The sequence below is a fragment of the Alligator sinensis genome, unplaced genomic scaffold (assembly GCF_000455745.1).
Source record: "Alligator sinensis unplaced genomic scaffold, ASM45574v1 scaffold1438_1, whole genome shotgun sequence".
In the NCBI taxonomy this organism is placed as follows: Eukaryota; Metazoa; Chordata; order Crocodylia; family Alligatoridae; genus Alligator; species Alligator sinensis.
Window position 1 is genome coordinate 391,868 of NW_005842773.1, and position 7,989 is coordinate 399,856.

At 39.8% G+C, this 7,989-nt stretch overlaps 1 long non-coding RNA gene across 1 annotated transcript in view; it reads right to left on the reverse strand.

Moving 5' to 3' along the window:
* LOC102374352 overlaps positions 1-7,989 on the reverse strand; it is a 34,763-nt gene that overhangs the window by 16,740 nt on the left and 10,034 nt on the right. The window lies entirely within an intron of this gene.

A 7,989-nucleotide genomic window follows, 5' to 3' on the forward strand; every position in this document is an offset into this window, starting at 1 on the left:
TGCTGATGCAGGGGGTCGGACTCGATGATCTATTGAGGTCCCTTCTGACCCTAACATCTATGAATCTATGAACCAATATGCGATCTGGCTTACAGTGGCACTTAGGGGTAATTGGCAGCTTTCACAGCAAAGGAGGAAAATGAGCAATCTGGTGAAGCGGTAGCATTCAGCAGCATACAGTAAGAGGAGGAATCAAGAGCAAAGGATACAGCAGTGGCTGGAATCCAAGCAACCTTAGGGCCAGGCTGTGTTACTTCAGCCCACCATTGGTAAAAGGTGGCCGACCCCCGATTTAAACGATATTAGTGGACATTATAGTCAAAGTGTATTGGACAGATCAGGGCTGTAGTTCATTGCAGTCTGAGCTTTGGCTACTAAACTGCAATAAATTACATAGGATTTTTCCCCAAAAAAATATTATATGTACATCTAAACAAGTGTTGTCCCAAGACAAAGCTAGTTTGGCTCTTTATGCTAGTCACATTTTCTACTTTAATGATACTTCAAATATGAATCCAACTACTCAACAAAGTGATGTGAACAAGATTGATGGTCCCCATTCTCCTTTTTTATCCATGAATGCAGCTGTCCCTCCATGTTACATGCACATTTGGTTCTCCTGATCAGGAAACTTCTGGTAAAAGCAGACTCCAATTAAAAGTGGTTGAAACATGAGAAATTCCCCTATTTTTCTGTCCATGAAAAAGTACTACTCTTCTAAAAAGTTAATTAGTTTCCTATGGCCTAAAAGGGCTGCATGCGTAGACATGTGATGTTTACTGCAGAGAGAATTGGTCTACACTGCAGTAAACATCTCATGTAGACACACCATTAAGTATGTATGTGGATCTACCAGCTCTGTCTGCTGAGTTAACTTTAGGAATTATTTCACTATTCCTGCCATTAAACTATTTAAGCACTCCTAAGATGGTCCTATGTCTTTCCAGAAGAACCACTACCCTATCAGAACTCCCATGCCAAGCACTTCAATTTGTTTTTCAGCAGAAGATTGTGTCCCAATACTATGGACATATGTTACCAGAACAGCCTGTCAAGCACTTTCTCCATTCCCTACTATCAATACCTGCACCATACAAAGTCATATGTTATAAGATTCCTTTCTGTGACTTGCATGTCAAAAACCAAGCCCATGTATTGATTTCCAGGGACTGGTCAGTGCAATGCAATATTTTAATTTCATAAATGTTCACTAATCTGTTTGTACTTAAATGGACTCTACCAGTGTGCAAACAAAGAAAACTTGATGAAAATAATGCAACTACGTTCCCTCTTTACGAAACAGCAGAAAAAAAACCTAGAGAAAAGATTTGATCTCTAAAAAGATGAATTACAGTAAAAGACAAAAGAAGCTTGGTCAATTTAGCTCATGCAAGCGAAGGTTAAAAGATTACTTGATTACAAGGTACAAGCGCCAGTGTGAGGAAGAAGATGGCTGTTTAATATCTAAGAGAAAGAGACATAATGAGAAGCTGTTGGAAGCTGGAACTAGAAAGGTGGTGCAATTTTCTAACCATGACAATAATTGATCATTGGAACCACTTAAGAATGTGATGTATTTTCCATTACTTGAAGCCTTTAAAATAGAGAGTAGGAGCCAGCTCCTACTCCAACTAATAGCTTGTAAGTGCTATTCTATTCCATCCTGTTTCAGTCCCGAAAAAAATACTAACGCATCTATTTTTGTACCTTCATCTTAGTCATAAAACTAAATCACCACCTTTTGTGATAGCAGTTTTTCAGGGGCTTGAGCGGTGTAAAACAAGTTCGCACTTGCACACCTAGACACCACTTAGAAGTTGAATAAGGTGGCATAAGAACCTGTCCAGGATCTCTTCCTAAGAAAAAATATGCAGTATCTGAAACAAGTGTTGGGTCCGACACAGAAATGTTTGGTAAATGTTTTCTAGCCTGCATTATGTAGGAGGTCAGATTAAATTATCATAATGGTCTCTTCTGGTTTTAAGGTCTCTGAAAACCTTATTATAATTACAGTGTTTCAAGAAAACCTAATGTTTGATATATGACCACCCTGCTAAATGCCGTCTCTATATCTCAAATGAATCAAACAGCATGGTACCATCAGGGTGTCATGCTGCTCATAGACATCGTCCTGAGTGGTTGAGATGACCTACCATTTTTATTCCAATTTCTTCCCAATGGCCAGCGTAATAGATGCATATTTTGCAAGGATACTTCCATGCCTACAGAGATTCATACCTCTGTTTAATGTTGAATGCATTGATATTGTCGTTAAAGCCATAATCACTTGTGAACATAAGAATAAACCAAATTCTGTTTTTAAAGAATATCACACAAAAGGATCAATATGACAGATATTTTATAACCTCTGTTAAGGTATAACACAGTGGTTTCTGAAGATACAAATTTGGTCATCATTGTGTTATTCTATTCTAAAAATTAATGTGTGTGATGCCCCAATTATAATACAACAATTTTACTATTAAAAACAAAATAAATCCATATACATTCTTATTTGCATGGTCACAAAATTGATTCATATCACACCTTCCAGCACATAGTAGCTGGAATGAAAACTAGTTGCAGGTCCACCTATTCTTCATCTTCATTCCTTATTGCTATCAATTATTGGCAGATTTCTACATAGACAACATTATCATTCCAACCTGCAATCTATCCACCACAGTTAATTTACTTGGTGAAAAAGGCAGCTGACTAGCAGCATAAAGTTGCATAAAGACAGACAGCATAAAGTTGACTTGTTAACATAATAAATGTTAATTCAGTTATAGGTGTGTACTTGGTAGCCGTGTTGGTCTGAGACAAAAAGACATACAAAAAACTAGAACTCTTGGTTCCAAAATGATACCTTTTATTAGACCAACTGGAAAATGGCATGAAAATTGTCCTTTTCTGCATGCTTTCAGGATCAAAGTCCTTTCGTCAGGCTCTGGGAAAAGTGTAGATGCTACAAGATGGTAAAAAGTCCCCGTAGGTAGGAAATAAATTTCATTTTTGCACAGAGGGAGCTGAAGATGGAAGTCTGTCCCTCTGGGTCCATGAAAGTGTCTTTGTGAGCTGTTAAACAGCTCTTTGATGTGTTGATCAGGAAGAATTCCTTCCCTGGAGGTGTCTGATGAAGGGACTTTGATCCCGAAAGCTTGCAGAAAAGGACAATTTTCTTGCCATTTTCCAGTTGGTCTAATAAAAGGTATCATATTGGAACCAAGAGTTCTAGTATTTGTATGTCTTTTCGTCTCAGACCAACATGGCTACCAAGTACATGCCTGTAACATGGAAGATGCCGAATTTTAGCTGATCTGGGATTTTAAACTTCACTGCAGAACAACAAGGAAGTTTTAAGGTTTTTTTACCTCCCTGCCTCCCATCTGACACCTTCAGGGAAGGAATTCTACCTGATCAACACATCAAAGAGCTACTCAACACAGCTCACAAAGACACTCTCATGGACCCAGAGGGACAGCTTTCCATCTTCAGCTCCCTCTGTGCAAAAATGAAGTTTATTTCCTACCTATGGGGACTTTTTACCATCTTGTACTGTCTACACTTTTCCCAGAGCCCGACGAAAGTTTTGATCCCGAAAGCATGCAGAAAAGGACAATTTTCTAGCCGTTTTCCAGTTGATCTAATAAACGGTATCATATTGGAACCAAGAGTTCTAGTATTTGTATGTTCAGTTATATAGCAAGTTTGGTTGTGAATATCATTACACCTCTGCCCCACTGGCATTGATGGTGTGGATATAAGAGTTACTTTGTAATGAAACAAAGTTAATCCGCTGTGGTTTAGAGACAAAAAACAATTGAAAAACTATGCAAATTATAACTCTGCTACTGTGATATGTTTTTCATATACCACCTGACAAAATCATTCTATGCATTTTTATCAAATAGATTCTCCTCGCTCCACCAAGCCAGGCCCTTAAAACTATATATAAATATTTTATGTGGTAGAACTATTCCATACACGCTGTATCAGTGCTTCTAAACATCCAAATGCACTCTACCCTAAGGACAACCTTTATGATATTGTAGATTCTAATATTTCAACAGCCACAAAATGCCAAGAACAGTTAAAGATGGCAAATCACTAATTTTTTTCACCTACAAAGAACACAGACATTGGTGATCACCAACCAGCCTTCCATTCTGCAGGTAATCTCCAACAGGTCCAATTTGTTTTCATTCTATATCAGAACAAAGAGCCATAATTTCAATATATTCCAGGCAATTGCATTTCAGAGAAGTTTCAGCTAAAAGCTCTCGACAAATTTTGGTTGAATCATTTTGTTTTGATGATGAAGACCCAGGATATTAAGTAATTATTTTTTAAAATTACTTTCACCAAAATATAAAACTACACACAAAACAACTTAAAATTTTAAAATGGAAATTTTGTCAAACCCAACTCATTCCCACAATATACTTACATTCTGACGAAACTACATTTCTGATTAAACTATTTCCTAGTGAAATTCTTTTGAGTAATTCCATGCACAAGATTTTGCATACAAATGTAGATCACATAAAATGCTTACTTGAATTCACAGCTCATGAAAAGTGTGGGACAAGTAAGTATCAATATAATTAAAAAATAATATTTAACATACAACTTAAAAACAAACACAGCAAAAAAGAGGTATATAGAGTTTTCCTCAGCATGTTATCCTAGTTTACAGTGTCAACCAATTGTTTGAATGACATTCAACTGATATGCTAAAGCTCTATGACTCAGAACTTGGGAAAAAAATCACCTATTACTCTTTCTAATTTGGTGCCTTTGTGTACTCTTTATTTTCTACTAAGCTATTCTTTGTAGTAAACACATCAAAAATGTTTTTATTTCTTTTATATTAATTCAAAGGCCAGCTACCTTTCTCTGGCCATACAGCCAGTCTGCTGCTAGAAACCCATAAAAAATGAATGAACTAAGGCAGCAGTCTGGAAACTCAGCATCAATTTTTTGCATCACAAATGGACTAAACATCTAGAACTAGGTCCTCAGCTGTTGAAAAAAAATCAACATGGCTCTTTTGACTTAAGCTTAAAATACATCAATTTACAGGAAAAGAGCTACTCTCACACTATGAAATTGTTTTGGGTGAATATAAATGTTGAAAAAAAATGATCCTGATGGTTGTAAAGCTGCATGAACACAATTAATGAATACAACCAAAGCAACTCAGAAAGGTGTTTTGGCCTACAACAATATAAGAAGTGAGTAAGAAAAATTAACACGGGTTTGCACTGGTAGTTTTACTAAAATATTCATGTTATGCTACTGGCTAGTGATGACTGTATCATCCCCATCTCCTATGTCTCCTGCATGAGGAACAGACATACTAGCACAAAAACCCATCCAAGAAACTCCCTGCAGCAGTAGTGTAACTAAGAAGGGTTGCAACCAGAAGTGAGGATGCAAAAATATTAGGCACTGCTGCTGCTTTCCTGGCTGCCAAGTCGCCATCATCAGCTCAGCTGTGGCTGCTGCCCTGTCCAGGACACAGAACTGCTCATTATGCTTCCACCCTGTGGTACAGTCAAAGTGGTTACATTCCGTGTTAGTCTGCAAACCTGCACTCAGAAACACGTGTGCCAGGTATGGTTCTCCACATGTTCTGAATCTGAATACAGGCTCCTTTTTAGCTCTTCACCTCAAGAGCTGGCAATGCCTAAGCAACTCTTCCTTCAAGTTCCACTTCTACTCCTGAACTGCACTCCAACATAAATCATTCATTAGCATTCAAAACAGCACCTACAATGCAACCCACACAAATAAACAAAATCGCTACCTTGGGAACAAAAAGTTACTTTCCTCTCTAACTGCCAGGAGTTCTCTAAATATAACTATTTCTCATGATTCTTCCACACACTTGAGCACATTGTAACCAAAACAATTTCGCTTTTTTCCCAGAACAAAGGTGGTGGACACTAAAGTAGTGGCATTTCCCTGAGAATGTCCAGTAACCCCACCCCTTTGCAGGGTGGAGAGACTTGAGAATTGGCAAAGGAGATTGGGGTTTTTTTGGCAAGGATGTGGTTTTTGCCACATGAAAACTCACTTAAATATGGAAAATCTATGTACCTATGGGAAGCAGGGGAAAATCATAGTTTGCTCATGCTCAGTAGAAACATGCTAGAATTTCACTGCTAAAATGTTACAGGAGGAATGGAAGTGGAGGCTGGGAAAGCCTGGGAGGCTGGAGAGAAGTGGTCAGACTTAAAGAGGAGAAAAGCCTGAGCACACTTCCCTTCAAAAGGTTGGAATACCACCCAAAATTTCTGAGTCTCACAATGCTTTTTTGCTAGCAAATGTCTATGAAGCCAACTCCAGAGAGGGCATCTTTCCCCCTAACGCTGATCCACACTGAAGCTGGCAACCCATTACTATGAAACATAGTTAACTATGTTAGTCTGAACTCAAGTAAAAGGCAGAGTAGATTTGCACCTATAGACTAACCCAAGTAGATAGACCTAGATAGATATATCTATTTTTGTTCACCCCACCTATTACTGCAAATATCAGCAGTTACCATTAACTGCTGGAGTGGCAGAAGTGTGCGAGGTAGACCTTAAGGTTCCAAGCCTGCTGACAAAACACATCGGCATTCATGGCAATTCTGGGTTTTTTGCCATTTGAATATTTAAAAACCTAGGAAATCCACAAGCAAATCTTTATTTAAAGAACATAGGTAAAGTTGAAAAGTTGAGTCTGGATACTGCTGTCCCTGCAACCTTAATATTCTCCAAACTTGTGCATATGGATTAAGATACAATCTTTTCATATGGACACACTGTTTCTTTCCACAGGTCCCCTACCTTATTTGATGCTAGTCATTATTTTGGTTTTTCCTCAAATTTCAGTTTGTGGCCCCTTACTAAACTAAGGAGGGGGGGAGCGGGAGAAGGAGTGCTCTCATTATTGACTGTGTAGCTGGCCGTCATCCTTCCCCAAGATCTCTTCCAATCCCAGTGCTCTGGGGGAGGGATGGAAAAGTTCCAATTTATGGAACTGTTCATAAATTTACGGATACTCCCTGAAAAAAATCAAGCCTAAATATGCCTGTCCATAAAATCTGTTGGAAAACTGTATCATCCATAAAAGCAGAAATCTACCAGAGCAACAATCAAGCTCTGTGGTCAGAAAGGAAATGGAGGCAGTGTTGAAGCACAGAGACAGCATAGCAAGGCCACAGTGTCTGAGCAGGAGCACAAAATCCTGAAGGGACCTCTTCTTCTGGGCTTTGTGGCTCACGGGGCTCCCTGTAGCTCCCTGCCATACTCTTGCCCAAAAAGCCACATGCTCTTGCTGCTGCTCCTTTGTCTTTACCTGCAACACCACTAATGTCATAGGTAGGCAGACTATAGTCCTTCACTGAGGGTCCATGCCAGGATGGGAGACCAGAGCCAGGAGGGTCAGGCCGGGTGGGGGGACTGGTGGGGGCAATATGGTGCGTAGCCAGGTGTGTCAGTGTTTGGGATGAGTTGGGAATCCATGGGGTGGGGGCAGTCGGGTGTAAAAGAGTTCTCAATCAGGATGCTGTGAGCTCCTTCCAGAGGTGCTGCACCACGTGGGTGCCACTGTGGCCAAGTTTAAATGCCCCACACAAGTTTAAATGCCTCCCTGTGGAGGCAGATCAGGAAGCAGCTGTGGCTGTGCAGTGCAAGCTCTTGTCACAACCCTTCTTGATCCAACCCCACATGTTGCAGGGCAAGCGAGGGGGGATTGTACTGCATCCCTCTGTTTCCAGGAGGAGCATGTGGGGTCAGACTAGAAACAGCTCTAATCACAACTATTTGCACTGCCAGTGGGCAGCATCTTCTCTCTTTGCAGCAGCCACTACAAGTTGGTTAACCCTTTCTCCATCCAATTAAGGCTTTTACAGCCTCAATCTACATACGGTTCAGTGGCAGCAGATAAGACTCTGCCTGCCTCCCTGCCTGCCCCTCCACTTCTCCTACAGAAAGC